General features: G+C 43.4%; 1 protein-coding gene across 1 annotated transcript in view; it reads right to left on the bottom strand.

Moving 5' to 3' along the window:
• The window catches only part of LOC121443231 (E3 ubiquitin-protein ligase RNF144B-like), a 132157-nt gene that overhangs the window by 98718 nt on the left and 17679 nt on the right, over nucleotides 1-15760 (bottom strand). The window lies entirely within an intron of this gene.

The following is a 15760-nucleotide window of genomic DNA, read 5'->3' as shown; positions in this document are numbered from 1 at the left end:
GCAGCACTGGAGGCTGGCAGGGTCCTTGGGAAGTCACAGAAAGTTCCGATATATCCATGGGAAGAGATTGAGAATGCTTTCTTGGAGAATATGGACACCAATCTACATACCTGTTAGATTTGAATGAGAAGGTTACCAAAAGGCTCATGTGCTAAAGGCGTGGTTGGGTCACATGGCATAGAATAAAACCTCCCCCTTCCTCTGAAACCAACGGGATCCCTTTGCTTAGCCCCTTCCATACTGACGTCTTTCCGCTCGTCTATAGGGTTAACAGTTCTAATAAATTTCTTAACCCACCCCCCCCCCCCGCCTTCCACAAATAAAATCCTTCTCAGTGTCCACAGTAACCTCAAACCCCAAATCTTTCAGTTCTGGGATCATTTGGAGACGATATGTATTCTGCAATAAATCTTCTCAGTAGCAATGAGTTCAAACGTGAAGTACATCCTAGTTCAAACACTAAGATCAGAACTTCTGACTCACAACAACGTTGATGCCGAACGTGAAAAGGCACAATGTGTCAGTATTTGCAACCCACCCCAGACCCGTAGCCATAGGCAGGCGGGCAGATAAAGGGCCATCAATAGCCACATGAGAGCTCAGAACCACAGATATGCTGAAGGAGCATGATCATTCACATAAACAAATGAGTCCCTATTTTGAGAATCCCGTTCTTGAAGTCTGCGGCTGCTAGCGTGCAGCTGCAAGCGTGTGCTTACACAACGCTCAGACCCACTTGGTGGGCCTTCGGCTACGACTTTTCCAATCTCTTGTTTCAAGGTATTGTGCTTACATAAAAAATAAAAATAAAAAAAATGGAGCAAATGCTAATATGCTTGCAGTAAAATCAGAAGACATGTATAAACAGTTTGCTGTTCCCAGTGTGCTCGATACATTATCAAAGCTTCATCTGGAGATCAATTAATTCCAACAATGAGTTGAGGCTTCTCTTCTCATTCACAAATCATGGTGATGTTTTTGGAAGTCAAGTTCATTTAAGATGAAACACCTGAGGGTGTGGTAAATCAGCTTTAGTGCAGTAGTTCAACTTTGGAGGAGGTTGCTTTGTTTTCTGTGGGTTGTTTGTTTGTTTGTGATGGGATCTTACTAAACAGCCATGCTGGACTCAATCTCTCTTTCATCCGGGATCAGCTTCCAGTGTGCTAGAATTATAAACACATGCCACCATGCCTGGCTCAGTTCAAACCTATAAAGTATTTGCTCATGCAATGAAAAATAACTGTTTGGGAAACATGAAAAAAAAATCGTAGAACAGGTGTCTAAAATAAAGATGCTATCTTATTAAATTAATGTGTTTAATCATGCTTTATTTATTTTATTTGTTTTAAGATTATCTTATTTAATTATGTGTTTGTGTAACCGTAGGAGCCTGTGGGAGGCCAGAGCCACGAACCTGTTAGCCAACAAAATGAACTGCGGTCAAAGGTCAGCCATGAGAAGCTTGGAAGCTGGGTCAGCCAAGAAAAACAGCTTTTATTTTATTGATTATTACTTATTTATTTTATCTTTTGTTTAGTTGTTTGAGACAGGGTCTTTCTATATAGCCCTGGTTGTCCTGGAACTCACTTTGTAAACCAGGTTGTCCTTGAACTCACAGAGATCTGAATGTCTCTGCCTTGGGGGTGTTGGGATTAGATTCCCAGAAGACAACTTATTATTACGTCAAAAGTACGATGTAAAGACTTGAATACAATTTAAGTTTTGGGCTGGAATTGATTTTGAAGAAATCCATGAAATTGGCCCAATTAAACTCTAACAAGGACTTCTGAGTCTAGAGTGATTATCAAACAGCGTGGTTGTTTATTCATCAGCTCAAAGGGCACAGAAACAGCTAGAAACAGGGGTCAGCTGTGCACATCAGCTATTCAAGGCAGTGAAGAATTCACTCACAGCCCAAATGTTTGCCTTTCTAAACAGAGAAAATGCAAGGGTTTCCACTGGATTTTTGTTGTTGTTCTTGGCTGGTAGTAATTTTCAGGCTCTACAAGAGTGCAATAGTCATAAATATACACCTATATAGGATTGTAAAAAAAACTATCAAGAAGCTGGGCGGTGGTGGCGCAAGCCTTTAATTCCAGCACTCCGGGGGCGGTGAGTTCAAGGCCAACCTGGTCTACAGAGTGAGTTCCAGGACAGCCAGCGCAACACAAAGAAACCCTGTCTCAGAAAAACAACAACAAAAGTATATACACACACGTACATACACACACGTACACACACGTACATACACACACGTACACACGCACACATCTATACGCATGAAATGCAAACACATATGCATGCACCCACACTTGCCTGACTGTTTTAGAAGCATGCTGCTATTGCTTGACCATCCACAGCCCTGTCTGCAGCTGCATTCTGCACCCCAAAGTCAGGCAGATGAGCGGTCAAGGAGCGGCTGGAAGGCACGCTTCCCTCTAGGTATCACGATCTGTTAACAATCTGAAGAAGAATTTCTCACCTAGTCTTTACTTACCAACCCTAAAGCCCTCCCTGCCCCTTCCCCTGACAAAAATGAAAAGCATCCCCAGGGGCACATCCTGGGTGGATCTTCATAAGCCTTAGAAACAGCAAGTGCAGCTGTTAGCTTCCCCAGATGCCCCCTCTGCAACGCTGGCAATCAAAGACAAGAATGACAGTTACTTACTTCTACCAGAGATAAATGCGGACTGTGCCGGGGAGGGTCAGCTTAGCACAAAATCAGGGAAGACTAGTCAACGCCAGTAGGTGAAGCCTCTCAGAGATGCAGACTCCACTCATCAAAGGCCTTTGGAGGGAGCAGCCACTTTTTACGTTTGGAAAAGACAAATACTGCTCTCAACTGCTTTTTAAAATGAGAGTCAGCTTTCAAAACTCTTCAGTGAGTTCCATGAATAATAAAACAGTCCAGTCTCACCCTGTCTTAAAAGAATAGCCATTTGGGCTGGAGAGATGGCTCAGAGGTTAGGAGCACTGGCTGCTCTTCCAGAGGTCCCGAGTTCAATTCCCAGCAACCACATGGTGGCTCACAACCATCTGTAATGAGACCTGGTGCCTTCCTTGCCAGCAGTACATTGTATGCTTAATAAATAAATAAATAAATCTTTAAAAAAAAAAAGATGCTGTAGAAGTGGAACGAAGAGGATAAAGAAAGGGAAAAAAAAAAACTCAAGATACCAGTGTGTGGCAAAATGGAAAGACGTCAGCCAGAAGGACTGGTATGTGATAATCTAGGCGTAAGCCGCACTTGTCTTTAGTATAAACTTTGTGTGGTTTCATAGTTTTCCTACACTGAAAAACTTGAGCAAGGAACAAGTGATAGCGGCTGCTAAGGGAGAGAAAAAGATGCTCTGGGATGGTATTGCGCCTGAGTGACCATACATAACAGTTGTATTCGCCATGCCTCAAAGAGCTGTGAAGAAACCATCGGTGGAGGATGGGGAGATGGCTCAGAGGGTAAGAACACTTCCTGCTCTTATAGAGGACCTGGGTTCAGCTCCCAGCACCCACATCAGGCAACTCTTGACTACTCATGACTCCAGTTCCAGGGGACACAATGCCCTTTCCTGGCCTCCCCAGGCACCTCCACGCATGTGCGCATACACATATACAGACACAAACACATAGATAAAAATTAAATAAATCGTTAAAAAAAGAAATGATAAATGACCAAGTCCATATTTAGCCTGATTTAAAAATAATACATACTCTATTAAACAACCATATAGTACCCCATTGTTATATATGATTTTTGTGATTGTGTCAGCAAAATAGCTTGTTAGTTCTAACTTTCTCTGGGTTGTAGAGCTCCTGTGGTCTTTATTTTCTTCCTCATACTCTGAAGTATTGCTTTGTTGGCTTAGACATGCTGCTTAATAATCAGAAGTTATGTAAGAAATATTACTTTGAATAAATAAATAAACTAAGGAAGGCGTAGAGCAAAAGTATGAGAAGAGGGGAAGGGGGACTATCTTCTCATTTATTCGTTCTTTCTTTCTTTTTGATCAGTGACAATATGTGAGTATACTAACTAATGACTATGGAGGTAGTTAAGACAACAGAACTCTAGGTAAAGTGCTCAGAAAAAAAGCCTGTCTGGAAAAGTAGTTAAAGATAAACTCACACAGAATTAAACACAACCCTCTGAAAAAGAGGGAGAGGCAGCATCTGCCCTTCACATATACACTTAGTGATGTCGAGTTCCCCAGTGTGACCAGTGGTGAGTGTTTGGGTTAAGGCTTCACCCCAGTCCCTGGCATACATATACCCAAAGAGTCTGGAATGTTTGGGTGGCAGTTCCATTCCAAGCCCCGTCCCCTGGGAGTTGTCCAGTCCAGACTCCACCCCTGAGAAAGCCCACCAAACGAACACCCCTCCCCAGAGATGCTCAAGACCACTCCCACAAGGGTATTTAAACTTCCCCCTCAGAGGAAAAAAAACACGTGATTTTTTTTTGTTGTTGTTGTTCTTCCTTCCCCGTCTACTGTCTGGGAGGCTGGAAGGCCTCCTGGGAGCGTTGGTATCCATTAAACCTGGGCTTTTTCTAACATGGCTTGATTTGGTCTGATTTGGATTATTGCGTCGGCGAAGAGACTTATCGGGGTGCGGAAACTTTTCAGTGGGGTGCAACAGAGGGTAAGGGAATTAGAGAGATGAGCAAGAATCCGATTCCTTCAAAAGCATGAGAGTCAATGACAAGGGACTGTAGTTTAATTTCAAAACTGGACTGCAGAGCAAGTACAAGGTCAGGCTGGGCAACTTATCGAGAGGATCTGTCTACTTGCACCAGGCCCTGGGCTCTATTAGGGTGAGTGTGTGGTGCGTGTTTGAACTAGCGATATATCTTATCCTTGTAATCCACAAGATGGAAAGAAAGAATCAGTGGCTGCGATTAACTTCATACCTCCACATGTGTGCATGTGACTGTTCTCTCTCTCTCTCTCTCTCTCACACACACACACACACACACACACGCATGCACGCACGCACTCACGCACATACACAAGTGCTCTCCCTCCTTCCATCTCTCTTACACACATATACCCACAGGTACTTTCTCTCTCTCTCTCTCTCTCTCTCTCTCTCGCTCTCTCTCTCTCTCTCTCTCTCTCTCTCTCTCACACAGACACACACACACACACACATACAAGTGCTCTCTCTCCCTCCCTCTGCCTCTCTTACACACATACACACACGAGTGCTCTCTCTCTCTCTCCTCTCTCTCTTTCACACACACACACATACACACGCGCGCGCGCACACACACAACATGTATACCAAATAAGTTTAAAAGCAAATTTTGCATTTATTTGCTCCATTTGCATTTGGGAACTCCAATTTCAGGGGCTCCATCACCCTCCTCTGACCTCTGAGGGCACCAGGCATACAAATGGTGTCCACCACCCATGCAGACAAAATACAAATGCACCTAAAATTAAACCAAATACTTTGACAAAAGCAACTTAGAGGAAAGGGTGATAATTACAGTTATCGTCCACCATGGTGGGCAGAAGAACCCTAACGTGGCTCTTCATGTTGCATCATGATCCGAATCAAAGAGCAGCACTTGTGCACAGTTCCCTGTCCCCATTATTACAGTCCTGGATCCCAGTCATGGAGGGGTTCTACCCATAGCTGGAGAGTCTTTCCACCTTTTTTTAAAGCATGGGTAGCCTGTATATGGTGGTTCTGTTGAACTTGTCCATATTGGGCTTCATGGTCTAAGTTGATGAGGATGACCAACCAGGTCTCTTCCTCCACCTCCACTAGACACCTCAATTAAACAAGCAAGATAACCCCACCCCTGCCCACAGGCCAACCTAATCAGAGGCTTTCTTTCCAGATGGTTTTAGATGGAGTCAAATTAATGAATAAAATAAACTGTCGCAGCTAGCTAGATGACTTGGTTGGCAATACCACCTACCACCAAACCTAATAGCCTGAGAAGTGACCCGCAAAAGTTATCCTCCTCCACAGGCACACTATGGTAGGCACCGGTACGTGGACTCACACACAAATAAACGCAACCTTCCGTTATTATTAAGATATTTGAACCATATACAAATTGGATTGTTTTAAGTGTGTTTTAAAATCACATTCGAGGTTTCAGTTTCACATCCAATATGGAAAATGCTCCTATGTGACAAAATTCCATCTTCTTTCCCCACTGCTCAGGATGCGGAAGAGAATGCTGCCTCTGAGTACATATATTTGGGCATGCTATAATTAGTCCTATTTTTGTTCTGAAAATGGAAAGGGATCAGGGGCTCCACATGAGTGACACTTAGCAGCAGCTGGAAGAAGTGGCTTGCCCCTGCCCTCCAAGCTTGGCAGAGAAGAGTTAATAGCACACTTAGGGAAGAATAGCTGTTCCCTTGCTCTTAAATTGACTTTTACTTTGATGTGCTCTTTTTCTCCCCTCCCAAATGTCAAACCTATTGTCAACAACCTCTCAGGGTGTGTTAGACAGCCACTTAAGTGTGTTGTGGACACCCCCGTGTGTGAACGGAAAACATCTGCACCTCCTTTAAATGCTAAGGATTGTCAGGTAGAACTTGGGGCCGGGTGCTGTGCTGGGCGCTGAGCATCAGGCTCTAAGGGTGCTGGCTGAAAGACAACCGCTATTTGAACTTTCTCAATAGTATCATCTGTTGTAGAAGACGATTACAACAATAATCAAGAGAACAATAGTACTTATTTCAAAAGCCACATAGCAAAGACTGTCGGATAGCATGGGTTCTACTGAGGATGATCATGAAAAGTGTACACATCACTCATACTGCCAGATCATACATTTGGGGGAGACCCCCCCTCTCTGACTGCAGCTGGCTGTTTTCACACTCAGCAATTAAGCCACCCAAGTAGTGACATGTAGATGCTGGCTGGGCCCTGTTGAATGCTGCAAGCCTGGTGGCACAGAGGACTCAGTAAAATCCCTCACCCCACATGCTTCTCATGACTCTCTAGGGAGACCCCACCCCTGGGTTGTGGTTCACAAGCAGACAGAGGGCTCTCAGTGCATTGCCTGCTCCCTGGGGCTGGTGCATTCCACAGAGTCACTGAAACCTGGAGACACAGAATCACCTTTGCCAGCACGGCCCTACACTGGACTGGCCGAGCACTACAGTCAGGAAGGATGGGCAGTCAGAAGCCCTGTGACGGCGCTAAGGTCACTGCTCCCAGATTCTCAAGACACTGAACACGGAGCACTTCTGTCTGTGGGGCTTTATACTCAGTAAGGATTCTTGTGACTGAATACTGTTTATGCTCATAGTAGGTAATATTTATTCCTTGGGATAAGTGCACTGAAACTATCATTACCGTTAAGTTTCAGATGAAAGTGAAAAATTGAAACTATCTCAGCGATGTAAAATGAGTAACACTACTCACATCTCTGCTTCCTTAAAACTTATGTCTGGGCTGGAGAGATGGCTCAGCAGTTAAGAGCTCCGGCTGTTCTTCGAGAGTACACGGCACCCACATGGCAGCTCAAAACTGTCTGTAACTCCAGTTCTAGGGGATCTGAACTCATGCAGATGTATACAGGCAAAACACCAGTGTATATTAAATAAGTAAATCTTTTTTTAAAAAAACAAAAACCTACATTTACTTTTACTTCCCTTTGAAATAAAACAAAGTACAACAACTCAGTATAACTGAGTAGATTTCTGTTTTCAGGCTTCTTAGAATGTAAAAATGTTTACACATACACACAAACACACACATATATAATTTGTTTGTTTTTTGAGACAAGGTGTCTCTATGTAGCCTTGGATGTCTGGAACTCCCTCTATAGTCCACACTGTCCTCAAACTCATAGAGATCTTCCTGCCTCTGCCTTCCAAGTGCTGGGATTAAAGTCATGCACTTTTAAACACCGAGCTTCCAACTGTTCTTTATTCAAGCAAGGGAAGCAGCTTGGATCCAGTTCTCCACTTAGCCACGCCCCCTTACATCTGTCTTCCTAGAGTCCACACAATGATGGAAGGACTAGAGATGCGGGTTTACATTTACAGGACTTCCTTTTGTGCCTAGACACCAGAGCTAGGCAGACGCAAGCGTCTAGAGAGCCACCTCTCAAGCTTGCCCTTCCCAGAACGTTCCCGGTGCACACACCGTCTCCCAGCCCACAGCCTCACTCTGAGGAGTTGACTAGAAAATCAACCAGATGCTAAAGCAGAAAGGCCTCCACAATGGACCCCAGAGAAAGAGCTCACCAGGAAGTGCTCCTCCCACCTTCACTGAGCAGGACATCTTTTCCTGCCCTGCAAAGACAACGACCAATGACCGGCCTGAGCTGTGTGGCAACTACAGCAGCAGATACATGCTGGTCAGCAGACAGCACTTGGGGCCCCACTATGCTATTGTGGGAGTCTCACAACCCAGAGGGCGTGTGTCAAACAGAAAGTGCGCTGTTCTCCAGACTACCTGGGTTTAAGTCTTCATTCCCAAGAGGGTTCTCTGAGCCCTTAAAGGTTAAGACAGAAATTGTTCTGAGCTATTTGGTCACCATCAGTCACCTGTCATAAAGCCAAGCAGACAAACACATGTCTGAGTTAGCTGTTTGCCTTTAGAGAGTCTTCCAAAGAAGCAGCTCCATCAAAAAGAAAACCACACTGACAGCCCGAAGTTCCCGGGGCCAGAATGTCGGATAAAGCCAGTTTCTGGAGTCTCTGAGAGAGATGAGGTAGGAAAACCCAGCTAACAAAATACTGAAGACCCCCACCCCCAGTCCCAACAAAGACAGAGCAGGGCAAGTGTACCTAGCTCCAAAATGAATGAATTATCAGAAGGCAATTGTCCCAGGAATGCAAGTTTCTCTTTGGAGCTAACCTTGACCTTACATCTTCCACTGCTTCTAGTTCTGGGGGACCGTGCTGACTTTTCAGTCCTTGACAGGAAGTGGCTTGGGAGGCCTCGGGCAAGCTCCTGTCAGAGAGAGGGCTGCAGAGTGAAGCTTTGCCCTCCTGTCTGGTCCATCGGATCTCTGCATCTTCCCTTCCATCAAGGGTCAGGATGAAAACCCGGAGTGGTAAAACTGTGGAAATGAAAGCCATCACGAGTGCTGTGGCACAGCTTCAAGGTCCCTGAACACGCTATTTTTGACTCTAACAAGACAGAAGTCAAAAAGTCAAAGAGAGAAACCGGTGACGCCATTTGCACTATTAGGGCACATTGGAGTCTAACGGCTTTGCCACCTGACCCTTCCTTCCAAGCTGACTGCAGATGACGCATCCTAAAGCATTTGCTGGTGCAAAAAAACCATCAGTGAAGCCACGCGCTTCCATCAATAGGGAAGAATGCAGGGTGTGTTGTGTTTTCCCCAAGGTCTTGGAAATCAGGGTAAGTAAGGCACATTTAGACAATGATAACAAATCTCATGGGAAGGTGGTTTAAAAAAAATGGAGATAGTAAATAAAAAAGAGAGAGAGGTACAGTCCTTAGGCATCCCTTGGAAACTATTTGTCTCAGTGCTAAAAAAGAAAAAAGTTCATAAATAGAAAGAAAACTCATCTGGCTTCCTCTGTTATATTCAGTACAGGACCGCAGCCTGTGGGGGCAGTACATCATATTCTGAGCAGGTTTCTTTCTTCAATCTTCTCTGGCATGACCCTCACAGACATACCCAAAGGTATGCCTAATTAATGACCCACGCATTTTTAACCCATCACGTTGGCAATTAGAATTAACCACCACAAAAAACACATGTGTACGTACTAGCTAATATATGTTAAAAGTTTGTTTAAAAATCCCTGTCTCAGAGACTGGGCATTATAGCACACGCCTGTAATCCAGGCACACGCCTTTAATCCCAGCACTAGGGAGGCACAGGCAGGTGGATCTCTGAATTCAAGGCCAGCCTCAACTACAGAGTGAGATCCTGTCTCAAAAACAAAACAACCAAAAATCACACCAAAGGATGGAGCATGTATAAGGCCCTAGATTCAAACCCCAGTACCAGAGAGACAGAAAGAGAGGGGAGAGAGAGAGAGAGAAGAAAACGATCTCTCCAAATAGCCAGCAGCAGTAGCATGCTACTCTGGTTTCCTAGAATGAGATCTGCAGAGCGAGAGAAACATTCAGGAAGAGTCGTTTCAGCTCCTATTTATAGATGAATGCTCTGAGACCCACACACACTGAAGGTCACACAGTGGCACGAGTTAAAAATTAGGAGCGGGCCAGGCGGTGGTGGCGCACGCCTTTAATCCCAGCACTCGGGAGGCAGAGGCAGGCGGATCTCTGTGAGTTCGAGACCAGCCTGGTCTATAAGAGCTAGTTCCAGAACAGGCTCCAAAACCACAGAGAAACCCTGTCTCGAAAAACCAAAAAAAAAAAAAAATTAGGAGTGGATTCCATGACTGTCTGTTTTTTTTCCATGATTCCAGGTTATGATTTTGTTTTGTTTGGTGGTTTGTTTTTTTTGTTTTTTTACTTTTTTCTAGACAGGGTTTCTCTGTAGCTTTTGGAGTCTGTCCTGGAACTAGCTCTTGTAGAGCAGGCGGGCCTTGAACTCACAGAGATCCACCTGCCTCCGCCTCCCAAGTGATGGGATTAAAGGCGTGCGCCACCACCGCCCAGCTAAGGTTATAATTTTAAAATGACAGCAGTCAAGACAATTTCTGAACAATTTATCTACAAATCATTCTGTGCTAGCTTGCTATCAGAGGTGATTTTTTTTTAGTAGTGAGTCATGATAATAATATAGAAATTTAATTCCTCCTGAAAACCTAATAGTGACAACCATAATTATCCATATGGATGTATTATATGCATATAAAATTACATTTTGCCCTACAATATGTTGCCTAGATTCATTTACCCTTCTACACTAAAACCTAAATTAAAAGCAGCTTCTGTCTTTTAAGAAAACACACTTTGGAAAGTTTGCAGCCAGTGACTACAAGCAACCCCTAGAGAGAGAGATTCAGTCTCACATTCACACCACAGAGCAAACGCTCCACTCAGAGCAGGCTAACACACTGGATTCGGCCATTCTGAAACGTACCTATGTCAAACATCGTATGACTGTCCTGGTTGCACAAACCTGTGGTCACAGCACCTGCGAAGGGGTCCAGATCATCCTCTGTCCAACGTGTAACCAGATTGGGCTGTGAGAAGACCCTACCTCAGGGCTGGAGAGATAGTCTAGTTGTTAAGAGCACTGACTGCTGTAACATGAAGTGGCCTGTTCGTTTGTTGGGGTTTTCTGTCCCACCCAGTACCCCGCAACTGTTTAGCCCCAAAGAAAATCACACATAGGTCTCCATAAATTATAAGCTGATTGGCCCATTAGCTCTAGCCTCTCACTGGGTAACTCACACATCTTGATTAACCCATTTTTCTGATCTATGTTAGCCATGTGGCTCAGTACCTTTTTCAGTGAGGCAGATCACATCCTGATGCTTCGGTGGTCTGGGCAGGAGTGGGAGGAATCAGTTTCCTCCTTCCCAGAATTTTCCTGTTCTCATTACATCATTTCTACTTCCTGTCTGGTTTTCCCACCTATATTTCCTACCTGGCCAATCAGCATTTATTTATAACATGATTGACAGAATACAGACAATTCTCCCGCACCAGACTGCTCTTCCAGAGGACCTGGGTTTAATGCCCAGCACCCACATGGCAGCTCTCAACTGTCTGTAACTCCAACTCCAGGGGGGATGCTGACGCACATAAAATAAAATTAAATAAAAAATTTTTAAAAAGAGAGAAAGAACCTCCCTCAAAATGATGAAGGTGGTGGTGGTGGTAAGCCTTGTATGTCATCATATGCATATAGTTCCAGTTACTCGAGGGCCGACTGAGATAAGATCACTAGAGCTCATGGCCAGTGTGGACAACATAGTGAGATCCAATAGCACTAAAAGAGAGGAAAAGGGGGAAAGGAGATGGAGGAGGGGAAGAAAGGTAATGTACACCATACACACACAGGCATCTTTTAAACTATTTTTAAGATTTATTTTATGTAGATGTGTGTATGTGTATATATACATAATGTATGTACTGCCTACAGAGGCCAGAAGATCCCCTAGAACTGTAGTTACTGAATTTGGTTGTGATCCTTCATATGAGTGTTGGGAATCAAATCCAAGATCCTCTGCAAAAGCAGCAAGTGCTTAATCTTAACTGCTGAGCCATCTCTACAGCCCTGACCTATAGCTTGAATTCTAATTGGTCTTAATAATAAAAACTCAGAGTTAGCTATCAGAGGGTGAAAGGCTAAGGATCAGAGAAAGTCGAGCAGCTAGACACTAGAGTTTTTACCTCTACCAATTCTCAGACTAAAGGAGTGATCTCCTGTTCCTGTGAATCTTTAGATTGCATCTCAGACTCTACGAATCCTCAGACTTCCCTGAGCTCCTTTCTCCTCCTGCCTTATATTCCTCTCTCCACCTAGTCATAACACTCCTGTCTCTACCTCCTTTAGTGCTAGGATTAAAGGTATATGTGCTGGGATTATCTTTGTGTGAGCCATTTCTCTTTTAGACTAGATCAATTTTGTGTGGCCCAGGGTGGCCTTGAACTAACAGAGTTCAGCCTGCCTCTGTCTCCTCAATGCTGGAATTAAGGGAATGTTCCATCACTGCATGGCTGCCTGGCCTCTATGGTGAACTAGTGGCTTAGTTCTGCGCCCTGATCTTCAGGTAAATTTCTTAAACAAAATACCACCACACAGACTTTTGTTGTTGCTGTTGTTGTTGTTGTTAAAAAAGGAAACACTACACAGAAGTGACATCGAATTTTACTTGCAAATAATTGGTTCAGCTGGTCACAGATCAGCAAATGCAATAACAGAGAAAAAAAAGCCAGAAACAGAAAATAAAATAAACAATAACTAACTATACCTTTCCTGACTGAATTCACAACAGATAATAAAGTACCAAAATTTAATCCTAATATGAACAAGGGTAAAGAAACTGTTGCAAGACGCAAGTACCAGCTTGGAGTCTCCTTGCTGTGGAACACTCACCTGGCATGTGATCCCCAAGGACACACACACAAAATTAAGAACACCTTTGGGGCCTGGAGAGATGGATCAGAGTTTAGAGCATTTGCTGCTCTTGCAGAAGACCTTAATTTGGTTCTCAGCACCCATGTCATTCAGCTCACAACCACCTATATATAACTCGAGCTCCAGGGGAGCTGATGCCTTCTCCTGGCCTCCTAGGGCACCTGCATTTACATACACACAAATAAAAATAAAGTAAACCTTTGTGGGAAATCTAATAAAGGCTTTGCTCAATGGATGACCACAGCAGCTCCCATAAGTCTCATTTATAAATAGTTTTCACATTTATAAAATAATGGAAAGAGTCCAGATAACTTCTGATTTTTTTTTAATTTTTAGATAAATACTCAGGATTTGTAAGCTGGCCTGGATGAACTATGTACTTGAAGATGACCTTGAACCCTCATCATCCTGAGTGCTAGACTCATAGGCACATGCCACCATGCCCAGATTATACATGCGGTGCTGAAAATCAAGCTCAAGGCATGGTGCTTGAGTTATACCCCCAGTTCAACGTCTGAGATTCCTTCTGTGGTGTGGGATTCCCATCTGTATACAGTGAATATGTTTTATAACCAGTAGTTAATAAAGAAGTTGGTTTGTCCTACAGCAGGGCAGAATAAAGCTAGATAGGAAAACTAAACTGAATGCCAGGAAAAAGAAGACAGAGTCAGGAAGATGCCATGTAGCTGCTGAAAGGGAAAAATGCCAGAACTGTACCGGTAGGCCACAGCCTCGTGGTGATATATAAATTAATAGAAATGGGTTAATTTAAGATATAAGAGCTAGCTAAGACTATGACTAAGCCATTGGCCAAACAGTGTTGTAATTAATATAGTTTCTGTGTGATTATTTGGGTCTTGGCAGCCAGGAAACCAACGTGCAGTCTGTTTACAAATGGTGCCCACCATTGGGCATGGATCCACACAAGACCTAAGAGTGGGCTTCTAGACCCACAAAAATGGGAGCCAAATACAGCTTCTTAGTAGCTACATATTTTCAGATAAATTCTGTTTGCTGGAAGGCTGGTGAGCTTTGAAGAAATTCATTATGGAATTTGCCTTTAATGTGGTAAGTATAGCCATTTGAGCAAGAAACTGTTCTTGCCTGGACTGCTTGGTGGTATGCTCCATAAAATGGACATGCAGGACCCAAAGAAAAGTGATTGCTGAACTTGCCTAAAGATGGTGAGACAGTCCTTCAGCATTCCTGCTTTTTTTGTTTCATAAAAGAGTGTGCTAGACATTCTGCAAGACACAGAAGAAAGTGACTGGCAAACTCCCAATATAAACAAATCAGTCTTTCAAATTTCCTGCTCCATGGAAAAGTCTACCAGATACTATGGGCCTGTAGGTTAAAGATGGATGCCCCAATGTTAGAGAAGAACTTTGGGTGACTGTCCAGGCAGTGAAATGTCTCTGTCAATTCTAGAGTTTTGGAAGTTGTTTACAATGCACTTCATGTTGACTTAGGTAATATAATGTCCTTCTGGAGTCTTTGATGGAGTCGAAGACAGATAGTTATAATTTTCCTTAGTTATGATAAAAGATAAATTAGATATGAAACTTTAGACTCACAGAGAAATATTGTAACTGTAATTCTTTCTTGATACCTGTTTTGTTGTGTGTAATTTTACTATACTGAAGTTAAAACCTTCCTTTTTATTTAGACAGAAAAGGGGAGATGATGCAGGATTCCCTTCTGTAGGCTGTGAATACCATTGGCTAATAAAGAAGCTGCTTTGGTCTATGGCAGGGCAAAATAGAGATAGGCTGGAAAACTAAACTGAATGCTGGGAAAATGAAGGCAGAGTCAGGGAGACTCCATGTAGCTGTCAAAGGAGAAAGATGCTGGAATCTTACCAGCAGGCCACAGCCTCATGGTGATAAATAAGATTAATAAAAATTGGTTAATTTAAGATATAAGAGCTAGTTAAGACTATGCCAAGCCGGGCGGTGGTGGCGTACGCCTTTAATCCCAGCACTCGGGAGGCAGAGGCAGGCGGATCTCTGTGAGTTCGAGACCAGCCTGGTCTACAGAGCTAGTTCCAGGACAGGCTCTAAAGCCACAGAGAAACCCTGTCTCGAAAAACAAAAAAAAAAACAAACAAACAAAAAAAAAAAAAGACTATGCCTAAGTCTTGAGCATTGGACTTGACTCTGTTATACTGAGTGGTGTTTCTGTCCTCCTCAAACTGTACATTTTGTATTTTTCCTTGCTCAGCTTACCCCTTTTCATTATAAATCTTATAAAGAGTATCCACTAATAACCATATGACTGTGTCAATACCAGGCTGTTTTGAGATTTTTCTCTGCCAAAACTATTAATCCATAAACTCTTCAATTTAGCTTCAGGCAAATTTTCTGGACAGAGGCATAAAGCAGCCACATTCTTCACCAAAATATCACAAGAATGATCTCTAGGCCACTTAATTAATGTTCTCCTCTGAAACTTCTTGAGTCAGACCAACATAATCTACAATGCTCTCAGCAGCACTGTCTTCCCTACTTCTACTAGTATGGCCCATTAAGCCCCACTTAGAACATTCTTAATCCAAAGTCCCAAATCCACCCACATTCTGCCAACAAGAAGCGTGGTCAGGCCTGTCACAGCAATACTCAAGTCCCTGTTACCAATTTCTGTCTTAGTCAGTGTTCTATTGCTGTAAAGAGACAGCATGACCACAGCAAGTCTTATAAAGGAAAGTATTTACTCAGGACTTGCTTACAGTTTCAGAGGTTTAGTCCAGAA

The sequence above is a fragment of the Microtus oregoni genome, unplaced genomic scaffold (genome assembly GCF_018167655.1).
Source record: "Microtus oregoni isolate MIOR12 unplaced genomic scaffold, Mior012 000103F_ref0000194, whole genome shotgun sequence".
In the NCBI taxonomy this organism is placed as follows: domain Eukaryota; kingdom Metazoa; phylum Chordata; class Mammalia; order Rodentia; family Cricetidae; genus Microtus; species Microtus oregoni.
Note: the sequence above shows the minus strand (reverse complement) of the source record. Positions and strands in the feature narration are given on the sequence as shown.